Raw genomic sequence first — 24186 nt, 5'->3', positions numbered from 1 at the left:
CCACTTTCAAAAAGTATTGTTCCTCTTACTTCCTTTTATAATTTAAGCTGCATTGAAGAAATTTAAGCACTGTGCGTGATTTGATAAGCCTTCAAACTTCATTAATAAACTCTGTTCTCTCTCTCTTAAGATAGTGGAACATTCAAGTCACTTTGATTAGCGATTTGTGATTAAAAGGTTTTTCTTAATTAACCTCCGTTTTTAATTCCTTGCGCAACTCATTTCAGCAGAAATACAACTGCTGCACAGCCTCATGGGATACCAACAGTTGCCTTTGCTTAAAAGTGTTCATATAAGTGTGTCCACAGCACATGCTTGGGAGTCTTCATTGCCTGGATTCTATTCAAATTACGTATTTATAATGCAGAAAACAATTTAATAAATAGGGCCTTTAAATATTTTGTCCTGCAGAGTTGGGTTAAAGTTTAACTTTCTTTCAGAGGGGTTCAGTGATGTTAATGTTAAAGTTGTGAAGTCTCTTGAGTCGCAGTTGATTAGCAGAGACCTCTACAGGACCTTAAGTGCAGCAGTGAGTTTATCTCTAACTCCACTTAATGAGAGTGCCACCCCTGTTATTATATGACACCTTTACTGCCTTAAATATGGTACAATTTCCTTTAATGCTTTTTCCTATAGTAGAATAAAGTATAAGCTTTGACGTTTGTTGTAGATTAATACGTTTTTAATACCAGTTTGGACTAACAATTTACCAATAGGAGGTGTTCTTGTTAGTCACCTTGTTTTAATAGTCTATCCACTAGACAGAGTCATTCTCAAAATGAACAAATGTTGTCTTCATCCATCAGACTGATAAAGTACAGAGCCCTGATGGATGTGGGCTCAGCGGAAGACACAAAGACCTCCGAATTAGATCATTCTGTTTACATGTATCTCTCTCTCTCTCTCTCTCTCTCTCTCTCTCTCTCTCTCTCTTTCTCTCTGTAAACATTAATATTTCTTCAGACAAACAGCTTGTTTTTTTTCTTTGAATACAATGTAAGTCAATAGTGACTCAGTCCATTACAATTCTGTGTAACATGACCTTGTGTTCCACATGGAAAGACTACAAAAGGGCATTGAATACAGTATGATGACTGACAGAGTGAGTCACAATTTACTTTCATTGTATTTTATAAACTTCTCCAAATATTTACATGTGTTCCACTAAAGAACAATGCACAAGTCGCTTCCTTACAGCATGTCAACCAGCATTACCAGCAATTGAATTTACTGTGCAGGCAAATACTGTATATGAAAAAATAAATTTAACAGTTAATAAACTAAAATCAACTTATTAACTTTCACACATTCTTGTTTACACAGCACCAGATCCAGTGACATCTCTTTTCAAACCCATATTTTACATATATACGGCTATACATACAATGGGCAATCTGTTGTACAAAGTTGTACATTGTACACATAGGTCACATATGCGGTAGGAGTATGTATTATGTAGGCCACTAGACAAAAGGAAGTGTAAAGTGTATATGTGTATGAGTCAAATAAACTATGCTTTGCAAGTCTGTGAGTTCGAATGTGTGCATATGCTTGTGTATGCTTAGAAACAGACATTACCCAGGGCTTTAGTTAAAAGAAGGTACTGTAGCTATTAACTAAGGGTGCACCGATATACCGGCCAATGATGCTTGCTATGCTTCTTAATGAATTACGGTGAAATGCTGCTACATCCAAAAGCCAGGGGGAGCTCTCGTACAGAAACTTAATATGCTCTGTAGACGAAGAACAATACACACACAGCTCCAGGAAATGGCTTAAGGTTATATTTACATTGCTGTTCTTCAAACCATTTCAGGTATTTTTACATGATAATAAAAATATATATAATGATTATGTTTGATGAGAGTTGCTTTTTCAAACGCCTGTTATAACGACTCAAACTAACAGTGATTTCAGATCGATAAGGACTTACTGATCAAAAGCCGTAGTACATGAAATAGCTGTGAATAATATCGATTCGGAAGAGTTATCGGCCACGTATTATTACTGTATATCGGCATTTATCGGTTCACCCCTACTATTAACACTACAGGCTACATGGGAAAAGATGCTTACTACATACTAGAATGTGATCCAAGACATGTTAATCAGAAACATCTCCCAAAGAAATACAAAAAGGGTGTTGCCAGATTTTATTACAGGGGGGGACAAAATGAGTTTAGGGATGTCAAATTATGCATTTTCCCATATTCGATGATCATTTAAATTAACGCTCAATCAATCGAATAATCGTTAACAGTAATAGTGCAATAAGCCATTACAGCAGTGGCATATAGCCAATGACATAAAAGTGTGCATAAAAACGCCAGCTTCCTCACGCGAATTAAAAGATTTTATTTTGTCTAAATAATATGCTAGTGGGATTGTAAAATGAGTCAGTGTAGTTGGTGTTTTGATAAAAATCATCAATTTAATCTCGTAACGAAATATAATGACAAATATAATGTGATTCATTCACAAATTTGACATACAGTATACAGTTTAGAAAATGTATTACCGGTGGTGGCCGGTGACTTGTATGTAGCCTGTCATGTTTGTGGTTCGTCATTTCAAAATATGTGTTTGTTGTGTCACGTGGTCATATGTGCATCACCCGTCATGTCAAAAAAATGCCTGCTGCAGACGCGTCTAAAGGGTTTATGATAAAAGAGACGCTCGCGTTTGCCAGATACTCGCATAATCTCATGCGTAATCAGAGTTTACTGTTAAGTGAGTGTCTTGCGAGTATTTATGAACGTGAGCGTCTCTTTTATCATAAACGTTTCAACGCGTGTGCAGCAGGCACTTATTTTGACAAGACACATGTTTTGAAAACACGAGCAACACACGACACTCGGAATATGACATATTTTTAATTCGCGCACCTCAGAAGAGCAGTCACCAGCTGCCACTGTGTATCACCTTGCTAACTAATAAAACAGCTTTTGATTACTGAAAAGCTACAGTACATAATTTATAAAATAATGACAATACCATCTCATTACTGAGAAATGTAGTAAAAAAAAACAAAATTAGCTTCGACATGCCAAACCATGAAGAAAATGTATTTTTCTCAGTTTATGAGGTTGATGACTGCTTTTAAAAGAATGCTCATTGTGTTGCGAAACAACACTACGGCCCATGTCATCTGCCAGTATCACTTCACACATCACTGAGTGTGAATCAGTTTCATTCCTGGAAACAATTAATTCAGATTCCTCTTGCAGTGTATGTGGCAGATCAGTCTATTCTCTGTTAGCACTGTGCCTTTGCCCAAACACACACAGACAAGTCAACAGAACATTCTTATGCCATGACAGGTCAGGTTCAACTTGCCAGAGTTTGATCTCTTTTCCTCTCCGTGTATTTGTCCTCTAATCTGAAAGCTGTAGTGAAAACCTTAACTCTGTTATTTCTATCGTCTTTTTCTTCCCCAGGCAAAACAGCACCAATGACCCTTATGAACTTCCTTAAGAATTTCTTTAGTTTACATTGTGGGAGAAAGTAGGCTGGCTAAACAGAGAACAGCTAAAGAGATGAGAGCTCTCCAAGTGCTAACACTACAACACACATAAAGAATGATAGCCTGAGGGTATATGAGAGACAGAGAGAGACTGACAGTTACAGCCTGGTCTGCAGACTGTAGTAAAAATGAAAGGTGTCAGCAACTGTTATGCTTTACCAGCTAAAGAGATTAATGTTTGAAACAGAGAAAGAGAAGATGATGTGATGAGGAGAAATAGAGAGTTATGGGTTAGTCTATACTGTAAATTATGGTGGCCTTTAATGATGTACACAACCACAAAATTAAAAATTGCGTAGTGCCTGAAAATAGTCCCCTGCTATTGAAAAGTTTAAGGGGACTATTTTCGGCTGCTGCGTAATATTATTGCGCCTCCTGCAGCCATGTTACAGCAGCAAAGTCCTTGAATGAGGGTATAGTTCCTTGCCATATTGGCCTAGAAAATCGCAATTTTTAATTTTCCGTTGGTCTTAGCACACAATGTAACTATAAAAGAATCAAGTTTTAAATAGGAAAAATTTTGAAACACTTTAGTTATTTTTTAGGTGCGATGCTAATGGTCTAATCAGACTTAATGGATTGTGCTAAGCTATGCTAAAAGTGTTAGCGCCAGACCTGGAGATCAGCTGAATGGATTCCAAAACAGTAAGAATCAAATATTTAACTCTAGGGGAGCTGGAAAATTAGCATATTTAAAAAAAGTGGAGTGTCCCTTTAAAGAGGACATTTCATAAAAATCTGGCTTTTCCATGCCTAAAGGGGATCGCACACCGGCCGCGCAGCTCAGCGCCGCGCAGCGCCTAGGAGAACTCTGAGGTATTGTAAGCCGGAAGTGCACAGTGCAGATATCAACTCATTTGCATTTAAAAGGACACACCCAAAACTGCACATTTTTGCTCACACCTACAAAGTGGAAATTTTAGCATGCTATAAAAAATGATCTACAGTATATGGTATTTTGGGCTAAAACTTCATGACCAAAGATTTATTTTACATTTTTAAAAAGTCTTGTGAAAAAGTCTTTGAATGCAGCATATAGTTTTAAACAAGAAGTTACTGATCTATCCTTGTGATTGATCTCTCTAATGGCCAGGAAAAAGTTGAAGACCCAGAAGTTAAACATGTTTTTTCAGAACGAAAATGAATTTTATAAGAAAACATGTCTGTTTGATAAATTTAGCAGACTTCGGTATGAGTGTATGTGTGCCTGTCCTGCATTTGTGTTTTTTTGGTTTGAAATAGTCCTACTTGTCTTTAAATGACCAGACATTATTTGCCCATTGTTCATTGTGTTGCACACACTGTATTTCTCTATTCTACTGGACAACTACACAAATAGATGAAGTACAATAACATGACAGTTTTTGTTCCTGAATTACTTTGCTAGAACATACCACGTGAGTTTAAAAAACCAACAAACCATAACTTTTCCTGACGTTTCCCTCCCCCTGGTGACCATTGATGGATTCTTCCTGACAAAGCATTCATTATCGCACAGAGCAGAATGTACCTTTCTCTTTCCCCCGACCACTGCCCTCTTCTTTCTCTCTCTCTTTCTCTCTCTCTCTCTCTTATATGGTTTTCTGTAAAAATTTCAAAACATCCTTTTCCCAAAGGATTTTAATCTACAGTAACTTATTCGTAAATTATAAGGTAATATGTCCTCTTTATAAATAGAAACATATTTTACTTATGCCAACTGAAAATTTGGAATCTGAGAACATCACCTTTAAAGTTGTCCAAATGAAGTCCTTTGCAACTGCATTCACTCACAAAAATAAAGTTTTGATATATTTAGCATAGAAAAAATTTACAAAATTTCTTCATAGAACATGATCTTTACATAATATCCTAATGATTTTTGTCATAAATGGGAAATCAATAATTTCATCCCATGCAATGTATTGTTGGCAATTGCTTAGGGCTGCACAATTAATTTAAAAAAAACTAATCGGGATTACAATTATGGGTGAAACAATTACATAATCGCCAAAAGCTTCAAATACAGCTGTCCATTTGGGCTCATTTCTGTGCGTTTCGCCAGTATGTTTGGGCACCAAATATAGTGGTGAATAAGAGATTTTACAGTTGAAAAGTTGAATTGTCCTTTTGCTATTCATTTTGGATTTTTTACTAACAACAATTATTTGTTATTTACATTTTTACAGAATTTACAATGCAGGTGCTTTAGAGAAAGTTATAAAACATTCAAACCTTCATTGTAAGTCTATTTATCATCATCATCATCAATAATAATAACAGTAACATTATCAAGGTAAATAATCGACAATTATGATTTTTGTCATAATCGTGCAGTCCTACAATTGCTAAAAATATACTTGTGTGACTTAAGACTAGTTTTGTGGTCCATGGTCACTAGTGATCGACCGATATATCGGCCGGCCGATACATCGGGCCGATTTTAGCAGGTTTTAGGTGTATCGGCATCGGCCGATTCGCGGCTTGCGTTCGCCGATAGCTTTTCCCCGGCATTAATTACAGACAGGCGCCCACAGGCAGCTCTGTGTTCTTTGAGGCTGCCTGCAGCCCGTGCATTGCCCCTCCCCCCACTAGCAGAGTGGAGCGCTCCGAGCCTGCTCTGGTAAGTTTTAAACTTCAAAGCATCTTTTAACTGTTTGACTGAAATATTGCCATATACTTTGAAAGTGTAAGCACGTTGCTCTATATGTGCGTGCAATCTTAGCTAAGAAAGTTTGGTGGTCATAATGGAAAACGCGAATGCCTATAAAACTGCTTGCCATTGTATTTAGGGAGCTTCAAATAGCCTTTAGGCTAACCGTATGCATACGGCAGCTGTTACGAACATCATAGGATTAAATAATGCTGACGTTGTTCCGTGATTTCGTGGTATTTATAGGAGTTTTATTCAGCGACCACCAGTCTGACGTTTGGACACGACGCGTGCTCATAATGCCGCAAGCGAATGCAGGTCATCAGCCGAACAGCTGATCATAGCTGGGTGATTCTCACGAAAACTTGGTTGTAAAAATGTCAAGCATGAAAATTTAAAAATTGCTTAAATTTACTTTTTTTTCCACCAGACATTAGAAACAAAGTCTGAAGTATATGGGAACATTAATTTAAAAACTTTTACTTATCATTTAACACTTTTTGTAACATAATTTCAAAAATAAGTCCTAAAAAATCTCATTACCGCAACAGTCAGAAAACATCAACACTGTTAGAAAAGCTAATATATTTTCACATTTTTAAAAATGTATTATTAATAGTCATGCACAGTAAATTGAAATTCTGAAATAATATTTATTTTAAATTTAACGTTTTTTTTATTTTGTTTTATTTAGCTCATATACCGCAACACCTTCCACAATTTACAACTATTTTTTAATATATTTCGAAGAAACCTGACACATTTTCAAAATGACATGACAAACCTGAAAGAACATAATTTGGAGATTCTGCACATGCATTTAAAATCAAAGTATTATGCTTCTATTAATGAAATTAACATTTAATAAGCATCTGTTGCGGTAATGATACATAGGTTTCGGAAATTAGGTTAATTATTTCGGTAATGAGAATACGTATACTAGCCTGAGATTTTGTTAAAAACTAATTTTAAAGTTAAAAGTCTGATAATATTTACAGCATCATGCGTTCAAGTTCAAAACTGTTTTATTGTGTAGTCTTTGAAAAAAATATTAAAGAAAAAACATGAGAACAGGAAGGCTTATATTAATATTCCTTTGTGTCATATTTAAGTCCCCATTTATGCATTTAACATACTGAAATAAGATGGTCTTGATGACATATGCTGCCTACAAATGCGAGCTCTGAAGGCTGCAGCCATCGGATTGAGAAATGGCCAGCTAATGTCAGCTGGATATCACAAAACATTTGTGTAAATAAGATGAAAAATATTTCCTTGCTGGATATGATTTGGTCTTCTGACCTTTTACCATTCTGTATCTGTTTTGATTAGAGAGAGAGAGAGAGAGAGAGAGAGAGAGAGAGAGGCTGTATCTGAAAGTTTAGACAGCTGACTTGTTCCCTCGCTGCCTTATGAGACAATGACATTGGCTGCATAATGACAGCTCCGAGAAATGCTTTAGGACAGACTTCATAGGCAGCAAAATTGAATTCAGGTTGAAATGTAAGCAGCCCTCTCTGTGTTCCGGGATGTCGCAAATCTGCTTGTGGTGCGGAGGTCTGATCAACCCACCCAATTCACACGAGCTCTGTGTGCTCTGCTAGGGGCTTCTCCACCCAAAGGCGGCAATTGTTGGCTCAGGGTGTCCCTTATTGTGAGGATCTCCCGATGAAGGTGCTCAGGACCCGGCTCAACATCGCCCTTGGAGGTTTCTTACTGCAGTGTCCCACTGCCGGCAAAGAGCCGCTGGTGGTCGTCCTCCCCTCGCTCAACCGGTTCAGTTTGTCACCGAGAGCCTGTGTCCTGAACCGGGAGCCGCCAGGTCTGTTTCCTTTGGGTTTCCGGCGGAGGAAGATGAGATGTCTCTGACAGCGTTGGATGGAGACTGGGACCAGGCTCCACGTGGTGCATCAGACACACAGCCATCCTTCTACAAGGAACTGGTGCGCATTCTCTTCAAAGCCGTGCAGGACTTGGAGATTGAGTGGAGCACCCCACAAGAACCCCAGAGAAGCAAGCTTGACTTTTGTTTTCTTCACTCAGGCCGCCCCGCTGATGCTCGGAGGAAAGTCACCAAAGCGTGGGCTACCCCTCCCCCCATTTTTTTCTTAGGTAGGCTACCTGTGTATTCCCCCATCAAGGACGCTGTGGCTGCTCACCTCTGCCCCTTGTCCACTTCCTTGGATGGTGTGGCGCAGCTTTGAGGGAAGTCAAGCCTCTTTGACAGCACATCTGTCCGAAAAAGCATACCCGCGCCGAGAGAGGCTCTGTCTGCATTGCACACTATGGCGGTCCTACAGATCTTTTAGGCACAGGTGCTTAAGGCTCTGGATGAGGGCAGCACGGATCTAAATACCTTCAGGGATCTGAGAATGGTTACGGATTTCACGCTAAGGGCCACGAAGACCACTCATGGTCGCCATGCACAGTCACGCCTGTTTCTCCATCCGGCCTGTTTGGTGACACGGTGGGCACAATCATGGAGCATTTCTCGGAAGCGGTGAAGAGCTCTAAGGCTATGAGCCACTTCCTACCTCACCACCCTGTGTCTCATGGACCAGAACCGGTGGTGCATCACAAGAGTCCCTGGCACAAATCCTCCAGTATATGATGCAAGAAACTGGGTCCTGGGGGACTGCCGTCCGGAACGAAGCCGCTCAAAAACAGAGCATTTTTCTCCTCAGTTGGTTTTGTGTTGCTCGCCCCAGGGCCCATCCTCACATAAGCGTCTACAACACGCCCCCCCCCCACTCTCGAACATGACCCACATGCTGCGAAGACAGCAGAGGCGGAAAGGGTTAACGCACAGTCCTAATGAATTGCGCAGCAACCCGCTTTCTGTCACAGCGCCGGGCGCTTTTAGGCCATCCTCTCTGGTGTCTGTGACTCACGCACTGCGCAGAAAGGAGGTGCCGCCTTTAGTCTCCCTTTGTCCCTCGCCCCCAGGCAGCAATCTGACGCTGCAAACAGCGCGCGTTGTGCGGTCGCAGGTAGCTGAAATGCTGGCACGCATGGGATCCAACTTTGTGGATCTTGTGATGTGGCGTGCCATCGCTAGGTTGTTTTTGATACCTGAAAGTGGAAAGAAAGCATAACATTAAATTAGCATGTCTCACAACATGGGAGAAAAAAATGAATGTACACATCATCATAAAGTATAGACTTGTTGCGTTGTGTTGTGTGTTTGTCATGTACATTTCCTAACACTGTAGTGTGTTTTTTGCTAATTACACCTGCTAGTAACATCTCCAAACCTAACCTCTCTCTCTCCTTCCTTCTGTACTCCTCTAGCCATTCTGGGTTGCTGTTAAGTTTCTCCCTGAACTTTGTCAACCTGGCCTTTGCTAAAGCTTTTTTCTCACTTGCTGATTGTCTACAATGAAGCATCATAAAGCAAAATATCAACAGTTATTACATTTTAAATTTATATTAAATTCATAAGAGATATTTAAATGTAATAAACAATATGCTTAAATTCTCATTTCCGAAACAGAAGTTCTCTTTACCGCAACTGCTATTAAATGGTTGCGGTATATGAGAATGGTGTTGCGGAGGATGAGGTACCCCAGTATGTTTTGCTAAAAATAGAGAAGCCACGTAGGCTTTGCTCATTTTTTATTCAGTGCATATAATTAGACTTTAATACAGAACATTTTCATAAAAAATTGTAAATCAAACAATTTTCGAAATGTAGAAAACTACCTGTTTCGGTAATGATAATCAAAATGTCGTGTAAGCATTCTGACAAGAGAATATTTCAAATTTAACTGGAAAGATATAAAGAGATGATCTTACCTGGTAGCCATCTTGAAGTAACTGGTCCATCTGCTTGGTCACTCAAAATCAAACTTTATTAAAATTCTGTATGTGTGCTTAAACTGTTCTCAAAAAGTGTTGCGGAGGATGAGAACATCAGGCATGGACACATCAATTTCCTAATTTTTCTTCAATATTATTATACATGAATATTCAGTAAATTATTTTTCTGTCATCTAAAGTAGTCTAGCAAAACATCAATTTATTTTTTTTCTAAATATTTTTGTTTTAATATGTTTAAATTACAGCATAACGCATGTTCAAACACAGCCGGACGCATTGCGGTAATGAGAATTTCAGCAGAAAATGAGATAAAATTGACAAATTATAAATTCTTATGTTGAAATCACACATTGTGCAAGGTAGAACACAGTATTGTGTTAATTCTGATGCTTTTTAATATTACTATATTACACATTTTATAGCTAAAATCATTAGTGCCGTGGTGTTTCAATGGTTTCGTGAGAATCACCCAGCTGGACATGCTGGGTTTTTAATTTTCATCTCCATAAATATATGTAGTAGTAAAAGGCTAAAAATTAATATCCATTGCTGATAGTTTCTCGTCATTGTGGAGAGCGCAGTTCATGGTTGCATACGTTTATGGTTGTTAACACGGAGTTTCGCGGAATTTTCGTCAGCGAAAAAAAATAAGAAATATGACCCAAGCACTTAGTTCCAAACAGTTCCCACATGACTTTTATGTGACCAGAGAAGTGTTTTTTTGTAAGTTTTGTCAACATTTCTGTTCACTGGGAGCGCAAAGATACATGCACTCTCTCATCCGTGTCTCACTGCACCTCTCCCACGTGCACGCGCTTTACTATCTGACCGAAGTCCGTACACAAATCCTCATGTATTTGTTCAGTTTTATGCGTTTTAAGCGAGCTGAGGCAAACTAACTATCCCTCGCATTTATTATAGGGCAAGAGGGTGTGTGAGGTACAGAAGTGGGGCAATTGGCATGTTATTCAGAATTCTTTTTAAGTTGTTTTTTGATCAGTATTGCTGTTTACATTTTCCTTGTCTTCTTATTAAAGACATTTGCTCTACAAGAGATTAAGTTAAGTGCACTAAAACTAGACCTAAGCATTAAATAGGTTGTAAATAGTTGGTTACTTTCATGGATAAAGTAAAGTGTTCCCCTTGTTATGCTGCTTGGTTGTTGCTACTGTGTGCAATGGTGTAATTATTATTTTATTTATGTATTTTAAGCAGCACTGAATTTTCTTACTTGTTCTACCTCACCTTACTATTTGTTAAATGTAGTTCAATAAATGTTCCTTTTTTAAATTAAGAGCTGTAACATTTGGTTTTATCATTGTGTCATTTTTATGATATAAACTGAATGAGAAAAAGCAGTATCGGCTCCAAATATCGGCTAAAGAAAATCGGCAGCCTGTATCGGTCATCGGCTAAAGCTGATGGAAAAAAATCGGTATCGGCATCGGCACAAAAAAATCCATATCGGTCGATCCCTAATGGTCACACACTGTATACATTTTTTAAGAAGTGAGAGGTACTCCACAGCCCTGAATATTAACCAGTGGAATGTAACACGTACGCACTATAAACTCAGGAAATATCGACGTAGGAACAATAACAGCATGTTACTGATAAAGTGATGCTGTTGTGTGAAACGCCAGCTGCTGTGGAGATCGAATACACTTCATTCTTGACATTTTTAAATAAATAAAAACACTTTACCTTCACATACATTTGTGTCCAAACACAACACTGATTTAGGCCTGTTGGTAACATGGACAATACTCAGTATCCTATCTGCAGGAAAAAAACTTTTTTGGTGCAGTCCGCCCCCATGGAACCCTGGGCTATGGCAACATACCTTCACATTTTTATCTCTATAAACTTACCAGGCATGCTTCACACCAAAGTTTAGTCTCCCTGACACACCTTTACAACATAAACAATCATTCTTCATGGCTAGATTGCCTCCATCCATCCCGACCAATTCAGCTGTAGCTGACAACTAGCATTAGCATTCTAGCCTAGCTGCCACAGCATGTAGTAATGCTTCAATCACACGGCCCTCTGATAGCACTAATAATGGTTGAAAACCTGACTTATTCCCTCCAGCTAGCACGTGAACTTGAGGTCGGTTTGCATTACTGAACAGTGTACGGTCAAATAAAAGTATTAATATATTGTATGTTTAACATTTAAGCTTAGAAGTATTTAAGTAATACTGTATAACATGTTGCCTACATCAAATGCTAAATAAAAACGAAAATCATACCTGTGATTTGATGCCACGTGCCACCCATCCATATACACGCTGGTAACTCTTATTATCACACTTTATAAAAGTGTAATACAATTGTGCACATTTTAATAAATATTAATTAAACATCATATTAAATATTTAATGTAGAATGATCGTAAATGTTTATGTGAGCTGATGAGCACTGCTGTTCTTGTACTGTATTGCGTAATACGTTCATACTTGACGCCAGGGGGCGACCTCGGGTTACGCCCACTGAGTGGCAAAAGACAGAGCGGCAGAATAAGTGTACAGTATGAAATCAGCGAAAACACGGAGAAAACGCATCTAAATGGTAAAAAGCTGTTGTGCTGTAGACTGTACTAACAGATTAACAAGAATTCGGAGCCTTCATTTTACAGACTGCCAAAAAACACAGAGAGAAGAAGTAAATAGATCGTTCATGCCAACACCACCACAGGTACAAGTATTTGTATTTTATCCGTGTTTTTCTTTGGAAAACATACATTTCAAAGCATATTATCATAATTTTTACTAATTTATTACATTTCATAAATACAAGTTTTTGTTTTACATTTAACGTACTTTTACTTAAGTAAAATTACACAATTTTAATGTAATTAGGTATTAAATAAAATTTAATATGAAATATTAAAGAATACAAAAGCATGCTTTAGAATGTAGTGAAGTAAAATTTTTCCCAATACAAACACCCTAATAAAGCACAGATGGTTGGAAAATGTAACTAAGTATTGTCCACCTCTGCTATCAAGTCCAACTAAATTCAGTTTAAGCAGATAATAGACAGTTTAACATGCATTTTCGCAGCAGTCGCTATGAAAACCAGCCATTTTGTTGAACGTTTGCCACTCAACAGGGCGAGTTCCAGCATGGTCATGTGGAAAAGTGACATCAATGCATACCCTCTATTTGAATTTCAGGATATTTGATGCATATAGCCATAATAACGTTTTAGGAAATAAAACTTGAATCCAATACATACATAATTACTATGAAATATAGTTTGCCAGTGTTCTTCAATTGGTCTTTAGTGTTATTACAAGAAAAAGTTAACTAGCCTATATTTTCAATACCATGAGACACACAAACAGGACCAAATATAAAATTAAAAAGGTCACATTTCTACAATGTTCTCTGTCACATGTCTAACTGTATGTTTGTTGTTGGCTATCATCTTACCACATAGCTCATATTAAGCATGTCTGAACATTATTACAACAAACCCGTTCTTAAAATAACTCTTATGCTGAAAGAGCAGAGCGCAGTACTGGCAAGCAATAGGATACAAATCCAATGCCACACTAATGGGAATGGAGAAAAACAAGCCCATGCTAAATTAACAATCGCCGTATCACATATTTTCAAATGAAAACAAACATAAAAATCAGACAAGACATACATAAACAAATAAATAACTTGCAAACAAGGAATGGGCAGAAGTTAAATGTGAAGCTAATAATGATTACAGAATTACACATAGCAAAAAGCCATCACGGGCCATTACAAGTGCATCAAATTGCTCCGCATATCTAGATGGGAATGATGTTAGTCATAACAAAGTGAGTGCTAATGTAATAATTCACTGTGTAATTATTTTGAGTCAGTGAGCAGAGCAGAAGAGATGGTCTCATTTAGCCAGAGTCCTGTGAGACTACAATCAGTACAACATAACACAAATATAAACACATTATCTCTCATTACAGACAAACACACACACACAGGATTCAGTCCAGCTTGTTGCCATGGAGTCGTCAGGGATGGAGGCAGACAGGATTTGTGTTTGCTTTTTGTTACACCACTCCACTGTATGCATTCTGCTGTATCTGTTTGCATTATGCTCATGTACTGTTATCTTTGTTTCTCCTGAGCGGCAACACATGGTTAATGCTCTCTGAGTTTATCCGAGGAGACGGCTGTAATGTTGTCTGTGAGCCTGAGGCCGTAGACGGACTTCTGTACTCATACAACCCCGCTTAAAGTCTTGATGACAAGTGTCCTTCTGGTCAAGGGCACTAATCAGGTCACCGAGATCAAAATACTCCGGACAGGGCCACCGTATCAGAAGATCGCAAGCAGAGAGTGGATGTCTGTCCAATGTTTGTCCAATCCTCAAAACTACATCTGACATTAGGCTCCTCGAAAGATCCCATATGCCCCAGAGACTTATTTGAACAAGGTCCAAATGATAGCAAATGACAGCTTATGATGATGTATGATCTACATACAGTGTTTATTTATGATAAAAAAGTAATACAATAAAAATAGATTTAAACATTACTAAACCCAGAAATTAAATTGTGTGACAAAATTATGCCTGTATTGAATACTGAAAGGACTGATAATATGAGCATGTCTTTATTTTTTATACTTCTGTAAGGGCTACCATACATTGTACAGTTATGTCTATACCTACCTAGCCCTAATCCCATTCAGATTCACATGGGGCTTCAGTTTGCTTGTCTTATGTTTCAAAGAGTCCCATTAAAAACTAAGTCACTTTTAACCTCTTGAAAAGCACCCCCATTCTGGCCCAAACCATGAAAAGACCTACTTTCAATAAAAGGGCTGTTTTTACTAAACCATTTAGAATAAGCATAACTGTGGTATCATTAGATATAAGACACTTTGAGCTTCATTTTCCAGGTTTCAAAATTATTTTAAGATAAAAATTAAAAAAGTTAGAGAGGCTGAAGTACATTGTAATACATTTTTTAATACTAAAAAATCTTAATGATAAATGTGTGTGTGAAACCTAGAAATGCAATGATCCCAAAGCCACAAGTCTAAAGTTGTTATGTTTCACGTTTGAGGTCAATAGGCCCAAAAATGAGGTTCTTGCAAGAGTTTTTCTAAGACTAGTGCCTTTTCTAAGTGCCAGTTAGCCACAAAATAAAAGTATTTTGTTTACATGCATACACGTTCGTTCTTATTATTAATTATCCTTATGTAAGCATATAAAATGACGTTTCCACACCAGGAAATAAAACGCCACACAAAGATCGTTGGATTCGTTATCTAATTGGCTACACGTTCTGTCTATCAATATTTTCCATGAAGTCATTGGAGGAATGAGCGAGTCAGATGACGTCACGATATTTGACAGCGCTGTTTGGATATTATGTATTATACTCCCGCCTACTTTTTTAAACAAAGTTTGAACACGCGATTTGAACGCGAGTGTAATCTCATATACAAGTGTTACGATGTAAATAGTCCTCAGATTGTATATTATATTCTATTACAAGACATTCATGTGAAATCTGATGTAAACAATGGACAATATATCTATATTTCACGGACTATACGCATTTGTGGACAAAAATGGTCATTGGATGTATTTTATTGGAGAGTTTTTATGGGTTATTCACACATCTGAAACAGACTGGATTCGATTCGTGATCGTTATATCAACACAAGGTAAGGAGTTCCGTTTATATTTTACATGTTGTCATCTGGACTCCTGTAACAAAATAATATATTTATGATGCTAGAGCATCTGTATCTCAAAACAGAGACCATACACTGATGCTAAACCCGTAGACCTTTTAAACGATGTATAGTAATGTTAATATTATTTATGTTTGTAGACAGTAGGCTATATAGATATTGTTAGCAGCGTTAAAAAAAACTGACGTCTTTCCGCCCCCGAGCTAGTGCACGTCGAGAGGTTAAAGGTGCAGTGTGTAAATTTTAGTGGCATCTAGTTGTGAGGTTGCAAACTGCTACCAACAGCTCAGTTCACAGCTCACCCCTTGCTTTTGAAACGCATAGAGAAGCTACAGTAGCCAACACCGGACAAACATGTCATTGTTGGAGACAACTTAATAAAAAAGTTTGTCCGTTTAGGTCTTCTGTAGAAACATGGCAGCACAAAATGGCAACTTCCATGTAAGGGGACCTTCGTTGTATGTAGATAAAAACGTCCATTCTAAGTTAATAAAAAACTTAACGGTTCATTATAAAAGGTCTTTATACACCACTGATAACATAGTTTTGTATATTATTTTGCATTTCTGTCAAGAGATCCTTCTAAAAATTACACACTGCACCTTTAATACTGGATCATGGCAAGACACTGTTCTGGATATAAGCTTGTTTTATGTAAAGTGTGTCATTTCTGAACATGTGACAACAATTAGGATTGGATCTCCCACCCACCTTCCACGATCTGCCCCCATCTTCCAATGTCTGGACAAAAATGTGGTAACTTGGTCTCAAATGTGGTTTTATTCTGTTGGTAAAGTAACTATTGAAAATGAAACAGGGTTTCACTTGGAAAGCTACTTACTTAGAGAGTTATGTAGATGTTTCTGCACAATTAAAAAGAGAAAGCGTTGTTAAATTTGCAATTCGTAACTTTTGGTTAAAGGAAACAAAAATCAGCTATCAGCACAAGAACATAAAAATCATGATGGAAAATAGTCTTCTCACCTTACCCAAGATTTACAATGGTAAACAAACATATACAGTAATAATGCAATTTTGTGATGAGATAGAGAGGCAAAAGTTATAGATTAGATTTTTTATGTAAATGCAGTAAAACATTTAGAATGTAGAATATAGACACAGTGTGGAGTGATGGAGAATATAGCTGCATGTCTGTAAATGGGCGATTCACCTGAATAATTCTCCAGACAGAGTATGTTTGGTGATTTTGTGGGAAAAGGTCACAATGAGCTTGGTATTGAAATGCATTGGTTTTTATTTCACAGTCTATTGCCTCCCACTTCCATTACTACTAACTCACGCACTCTCTCCATCTCATTTAAAGCACAGCAGAACTGACAGGATGCTCCAAATGACTTCTGCTCTGCTCCTGAGCAAAACCCACAGAACGCTCACAGCTCCAAACAAAACACAGATAACAAATGAAGCCATGGAGATAGAACTATCAATGAACACAATCAGAAAAGATAATAAAGACTGCAAATGCAATTTTGCCACAGATGGGGAAAATATGTATTACTGTGAATAATGAGCGGAGAATAGATTTCTTAATGTTTTGTTGGACTGTGCTCATAGCCAATGGGCAAACAATGCAATCACATTTCATCAAAACAAGCTCAAAGACAACCACTTTTTTCATGGCTGTTAGGACACAACATGCACGATGAAGGTTGTAGATGGAGCTGATGAATACACAGACAATTGCCTTTATTACATTCGTGTGGGGAGTATTTTTTATAATGTATTAAATAGCAGCTGAAACAGCATCACTTCTGGTGTTATATTATGACATATTCCTAACTCTGTTTTCTCTCTCAGTTCACCTTACCCAGAACAGCCTCTGGCTTCTCATTTTAGCTCTGGCAACCGCTACACATTTAATGGGTTTTTGAACTGTCAAGGCCCAAGGGTCAACACTCCACAGAATGAGCATGCTATTTGAATGGAGCTTGTTCACTCTCTGCCTATTGCTTTCCCTTGCTCTCTCTCTCTTTCACTTTCCCTCTCGTGTGTGTGTGTGTGTGTGTGTGTGTGTGTGTGTGTGTGTGTGTGTGTGTGTGTGTGTGTGTGTGTGTGTGTGTGTGTGTGATTTAAGACAAAATAATTACATACGATATGATTAAAATGTTGGAAAAATTTTCTTACTAAACTGTATCCATACAAAATACCTTTACGTTGTTATTACAGAAAGAATAGTACTGCATGACTACAGACTATAAAAATATATAATAGGTGTTGATACATAACATGCAAATGTCACCATCTGATTTGAAACAGTGTAAGATGATATAACTTAAAAGAACAATTATTTAAACACATGAGCAGACAGACAAAGAAACGTATTGTTAGTTGCTGTAGTAGTTGAAGCTAAAACAGTTAATACGAAACTCATATAATGCATCTATAAGCATTTCCTTTGACATCTTATACTATAAAATATACCATTGCCAAGTAGTGCAGTGGAAAATGGAGAGCTAATCAATAGAGAGATATACTGTGGATGTCCAGCATGTTCTTTTACTTATAGTGGCATAAAATATGAAATAGAATTATATATATATATATATATACACATACATACACTCACCTAAAGGATTATTAGGACACCATACTAATCCCCCCTTTCGCCTTAGAACTGCCTTAATTCTACGTGGCATTGATTTAACAAGGTGCTGAAAGCATTCTTTAGAAATGTTGGCCCATATTGATAGGAAAGCATCTTGCAGTTGATGGAGATTTGTGGGATGCACATCCAGGTCATGAAGCTCCCGCTCCACCACATCCCAAAGATGCTCTATTCGGTTGAGATCTGGTGACTGTGGGGGCCATTTTAGTACAGTGAACTCATTGTCATGTTCAAGAAACCAATTTGAACTGATTCAAGCTTTGTGACATGGTGCATTATCCTGCTGGAAGTAGCCAACAGAGGATGGGTACATGGTGGTCGTAAATGGATAGACATGGTCAGAAACAATGCTCAGGTAGACCGTGGCATTTAAACGATGCCCAGTTGGCACTAAAGTGTGCCAAGAAAACATCCCCCACACCATTACACCACCACAAGCCTCCACAGTGGTAACAAGGCATGATGGATCCATGTTTTCATTCTGTATATGCCATCAGACTAAGCAACTGTAAAAATAACTGGGAAAAATAAATAAATAAATTAACATTTTGGGGCGGTTTCCCGGACAGGGATTAGACTAGTCCTAGACTTAAATAAATGTAGGAGCTGTCCAAACTGAAATCAACTTGCACTGACACATCTTAAAATACATCAGTGCCCTTTGTTTTGCCTCAAAATGCTCACAAGTAATGTTTTTAGTAAGACATGTTTAATAAAACTAGTAATATTTCCTAATTAAACTAAGGTCTAGTCCTGGCTTAAGATAATCCCTGTCCAGAAAACCACCCCATAAACTTATTAACATTGAATAATAAAACACACAATATGAAAGAATAATAAACAGAATAGAGAAGATTATAGAGTGATTATAGATTTAAAACTCATAATTTCAAATAATAAATTTTTTATCATTTGTGTTTTTAAAAATTATAATATTAATATTAACCTTACTTTGTTCATTATTTGTTTCTATTCATTATTCTTGCCTTCCTTGTGTATTTGTATTTCTTAGGTTTACATCTAAGTCTCTACTGTTTCCATTATATTGCTTTGACAAGTCTGTGTTTGACAGCCCTGACAGCCTCATGACAAGAAGGAAAAATGAAGAGAAAGAGGGAGAGAGAGATTTTTTTGTGGATTTTTCTTGTTAAAATGTTTTAGCTCTTTGATTTCTTGTTAATAACACACAGTCATGCCAGTCTAATATATCTGGATTTCCCATTAAATCGAATCCACCCCGACTTTACTACAGCCAGAGAAGTGTGCAGTGATTTTATCTTTCTGTAAATCTACAATGGTACAGTAAGAGTCATTTTAAGGCGAGGTTCTGCTAAAGCATTAAAAGGTTCGTAAATTCCTTTTGCTAACTGATGCCATTTGTTTCGTTGTAATCTGATATCTAACAGGTGGGTGTATTATTGTATTGCCATATGATACACTGGGGCTGTTTGACATAATGGAAATCTGACTTGAGTCCAAACTATAATACTCTCAAATTCAATCAAAGGTAGTTTGGCCCTTGCTCACTTCCTCTCTCATCTTAAGCAAAGGAGAGAGAGAGTTATGATTAGACTCTAATGGTTCTCGCTCTCTTTTTTCTCTCTCTCTCTCTCAGAAACAGTCAGATGTCAAAAGATTCTCCACCAGCAATTTAACCCTAACATATTCTGACTTGTGCATCATTTAGCATAATTGCTTCTGACTAACTGACCTACAGGACAAGTACATCATTATTTATTTTTATTTTTTTGAGAACAGTACATGAATGTTGCTCCTCTACATTAAATATGTAAATTTGAAACAGCGCTAATGACGGTGTGGAGTGCTCTCATTCCCCATGTATCTGTCCTCTCCAGTGGAGCAGAGAGGTCTGCATTACTTCTACTGGCTTATGTTCACCCACCCACACCAACACACCATAAATGACACTCCGCCTGTATGAGGATCTGGCAACGCACATGCTAAATTAACTTGTTATCTGACACTATATTCTTAATAAAATCATGCATGTCGACATACAGTCTGAAAATAATATAGAACCATTGTACTGCTAAAACACAAGCTGTGATATCCACTGTTATGATGAGAACAGGCCTTGCAGATAAGCAGGTGTACAGTATTTGATGAATATTCAATGCTTTTTGCACAGCACCGACTGCAATTCAATGATAACACATTTGAATTGAACACAAATAAATACCAAAAGGGTTAAAAATGTACAGTATGCTCCAAACTGTGAAAATTCTACCGTACATTTAACCTTGATATCTTTAGTATTGACTGAGGTAATGCCAAAAATTTGAATTAAAGTGAAATCAATGATTTGCATTGAACTTAGATGCTAATTAGATTATGAGTCTTTAGCATGGATTTCACAGAGAGGATCACATTTTATAACTCTCAAAGAGGTCCATCTGTTCAACAGTGTCCTCTTGTTGATAAGAGGCAACAATGTGTCCCTGACAACTGCATATTCACCCTGTAATTACAAAATGACATGTTATGCGAAATTGCATGCTGTTTCCATGCATGAGTCATGTAAGTATTGTACTGAAATTACAACTGAAAGAGAGAGAGAGAGAAATAAAGGGAGGGTATAGTGTTTGATGCTGTTATATGAGCTTAGGCAGCCTTACGCAAGGCAGTCACAGTGACATACTAGTGATGGAGACGAGACTGCCTATGCCGAGTCTGAGTCAAAACCAAGTCTTTGAGGAAGCAAGTCTGAGTCGAGACCGAGTCCTTTAGGAGTCGTGACCGAGTCGAGATCAAGACCATAAAAACATGCCAGTTTTCATATTCATGATTTAATATCACCCCAGTTAATAATCAACCGTTAGACCTACAGACTAAGCTAGATTGGGAATTGTTTAGAGGAGCAGTCTTAACATCTTAATATGGACTATGCTTTTACTATCATTAAAAAATCACTATCACATGCATCATCTTCTGCCTATTTTTCTAGAGATAAATAAACGGCTCTGATGGCAGTATCTTTGCATTGCACTATGAAATGTAATTTTCAAATAATGCCTGTCAACATTGCGTTTTATTATTATTGTTATGTGTTGTGTGGTTTTTTATATGAACATAAAAAATGTGTTGGTCTCGAGGACTCGGTCTGAAATTATGAGTCCTTCTCCTCTCACTGTGGTCCGAGAACAAGTCTGAGACGAGTCCGAGAAAGCAGAAATCGGTCTCAAGTACATCGAGTACTACATCACATACTATGGCCTTCTGTCCCAAAACTGGTGTTTGCTAACATTATAATCTGTAAATAAGCTGTTGTATTTTCATTGGAATCTGTCACATGATGCAAATATTCAAAAAATGAAAGATTAAATATTTAAAAAATGTAGTGCTGCTGGGCAAAGATTAATCGCAATTAATCGCATACAAAATAAAAGTGATTTTTGGCATAATATATGTATGTGTGTGTGGTTAAATACATAATAATTACACACATATTTTGTGCCAAAAAAAAAAAAAATTATTTTGTCATTTAATTGTTATTTTGTATACGATTAATCACAATTAATCTTTGCCCAGCACAAAAAAAATCATCAGGTGACTGTTTGTGAAATCTGAGATTAAAAACATTAAGCTTTATTTTAGTCATTGAAATTTTCATATGTTCTTTACGGTACATTATGTACCGTAGGATGATTTTATGTAGAAAACAGTAAATCACAAATAAATTATTTACACAGACTTTCACATATTAAAAATAATTATTGTCCTATGAATGACTTCTACCAGCAGTAATGGCAGTACTGACAGGTGCATTTATATGAACAACACCAAAACAAACAATCCATAACAGTCAGCTCAGAGGATTAACTAACAGATTACTGAAATATCAGAATGGGACAGACTACCATTCAGTCTCTTCTAATGTCACTAGTCTGATTAGTTTCAGAACATGCACTATTATGTTTTTTTACACAGTACATGATATGTATTATTGTACAGTATATTGCGACTCACTCATTATTTGATTCATTAAAAATTCAATCATTGATTCATTAAAAATGTGTTATATTTGTTATACTGATCCAATCAATACTGGAGCTCTAGGCCCCTAGAATCACTAGCAATGCCCCCCCCCCCCACACACACACACACACACTCTTTATGTGGGCTTCATCTCTTATCAAAATGTGGTATTTTACCGGATTCCCTTGTCCAAGTTTACAACAAGGGGCAGACGATATTTTAAGGTCAGAGTGACATAGTGGCTGAATGAATGACATTTAAAATATGTTTTCCTATTTTTCTCTGTTTTCTGTAAAAAGACTTCTCCCTGCCTCAGCTCAAAAAAAAAAAGAAAAGAAAAAAGAAACGAAACGAAAAACCTCATCTGGGAGATGAATAGCTACACCTGCCAGGCAGGCATTTTATATATACACACCAGCAGCTTTCACATAATTACACTGCAGCTGCCAGAGAGAGAGAGAGAGAAAGAGCTGCTCTCACTCTCATTCACCTTGAGACAGAGCAGATCACACAACAGATTTTATAGCACAGTCTGTACAGTCAAATCACTAATGCACATGCATGTGACAAGTTATTTGGTTTCTTTTACCTTGGGGTAAGAAATATTTCAATTAACCAGCTCTATACTGTACATTAAATATATAAAATTGTTCGAATGGAAAATGGAATGTATATAAATTAAATATATAATACTTTCTTGATCCAAACATTTAAATATTCAATGATAGCGGATGGGCAGGTGTACAGTTGCTGCAAATTTGCCAGCCCCATATTCATATTGCTAATCTGCGGTTTCACAAGATCATTTGCATACATTAAAGCCATTGAGTTGTTTGTTAAACCACCTTGAATTGACATGTGCTTTGTGACGTGGCGCATTATCTCAATGTAAGTGGCCATTTGAAGACTATAGCCATTAATGGACAGCAATAATCTTTGCCAAGAAAATGTTCCCCACACCTTTACAACACTAAAAGCACCCTGAAATATTACCATGAGGTACATTGAATTTGTGGATCGTTCGGATTCTGACACTGTAACAGCAGAAATTGAAATGTGTTCAACCAAATTATGTGACCCTGTCTGTGAAATCCAGGCTGATAATCACTCATGGTCTCATAATCTAACAATTTAATCTAATACATTTAGAAACATCAAAGTTTGATTTCAATCATTGATTTCAATCTTTGACATGACCTTACTCATTATTCAATATTAAAGATACCCAAATTATATTTTAACAGAGGATTCATTTAAAAATGTTGGAAACAGCAAATCACAGACGTAAAAGACTTTAGTTTGGTTTTCACATAATTCTTCTTTTGGTGAGTATAGGTTTCTTGTTCTTAAAATTGAAATGAAATTTAAATGAAAAACTGTTATTTGTTTTGGAATATTGTGGTATTTACAAATGATTTTTCTGTGAGCTTCATCGTTTTTTTTTTTTAATTCAGCCTCATAATCTTTAATCAAAAACGCAAATCTTCTCCCCTCCTTGAAACGATCTTTCTTTACTTCCGGTCATATGTTATGGCAAGTGGACGATGGTCCTGGAAAAGATTGCTGCGATTAGCAATTAGCAACATGACCCAACTTCAAATGATCCAATCAATTCTCGATAGACGAATTTAAGTCGCACGTTCAATTTCAAATCGGTGCACAACGTGTTGCTACAGTTTCCGGGTTAAACAACGTTTCCTGGAAACGGTGTACATCGGTGTGCAACATAGATATGTATAAAGACTAGATGTGTTACGGCGGAGTCTCTAACGTCATCACCTGGTGGCCACCTTACCACAGGCAGCTCACTCACTCGTAGCATTGAGTTTTAATGGTGCAGGTACTTTTAAATGGCCATAACTTGCCCAATTTTCTGCCAATTT

At 37.2% G+C, this 24186-nt stretch overlaps 1 protein-coding gene across 1 annotated transcript in view; it reads right to left on the bottom strand.

Annotated features, from left to right (window-relative positions):
• Positions 1-12382, bottom strand: part of tox3 (TOX high mobility group box family member 3) — a 191120-nt gene extending 178738 nt beyond the window's left edge. The window contains exon 1 of the mRNA XM_055205612.2: positions 12229-12382. The gene's annotated coding sequence lies outside the window, so the exon portion shown is untranslated. The remainder of the gene's footprint in view (positions 1-12228) is intronic.
• Between the last annotated feature and the right edge of the window lie 11804 nt (positions 12383-24186).

This window comes from Misgurnus anguillicaudatus, chromosome 21 (assembly GCF_027580225.2).
Source record: "Misgurnus anguillicaudatus chromosome 21, ASM2758022v2, whole genome shotgun sequence".
Taxonomy (NCBI): domain Eukaryota; kingdom Metazoa; phylum Chordata; class Actinopteri; order Cypriniformes; family Cobitidae; genus Misgurnus; species Misgurnus anguillicaudatus.
The sequence above is the reverse complement of the archived record's forward strand: the minus strand, read 5'-3'. Positions and strand labels throughout refer to the sequence as shown.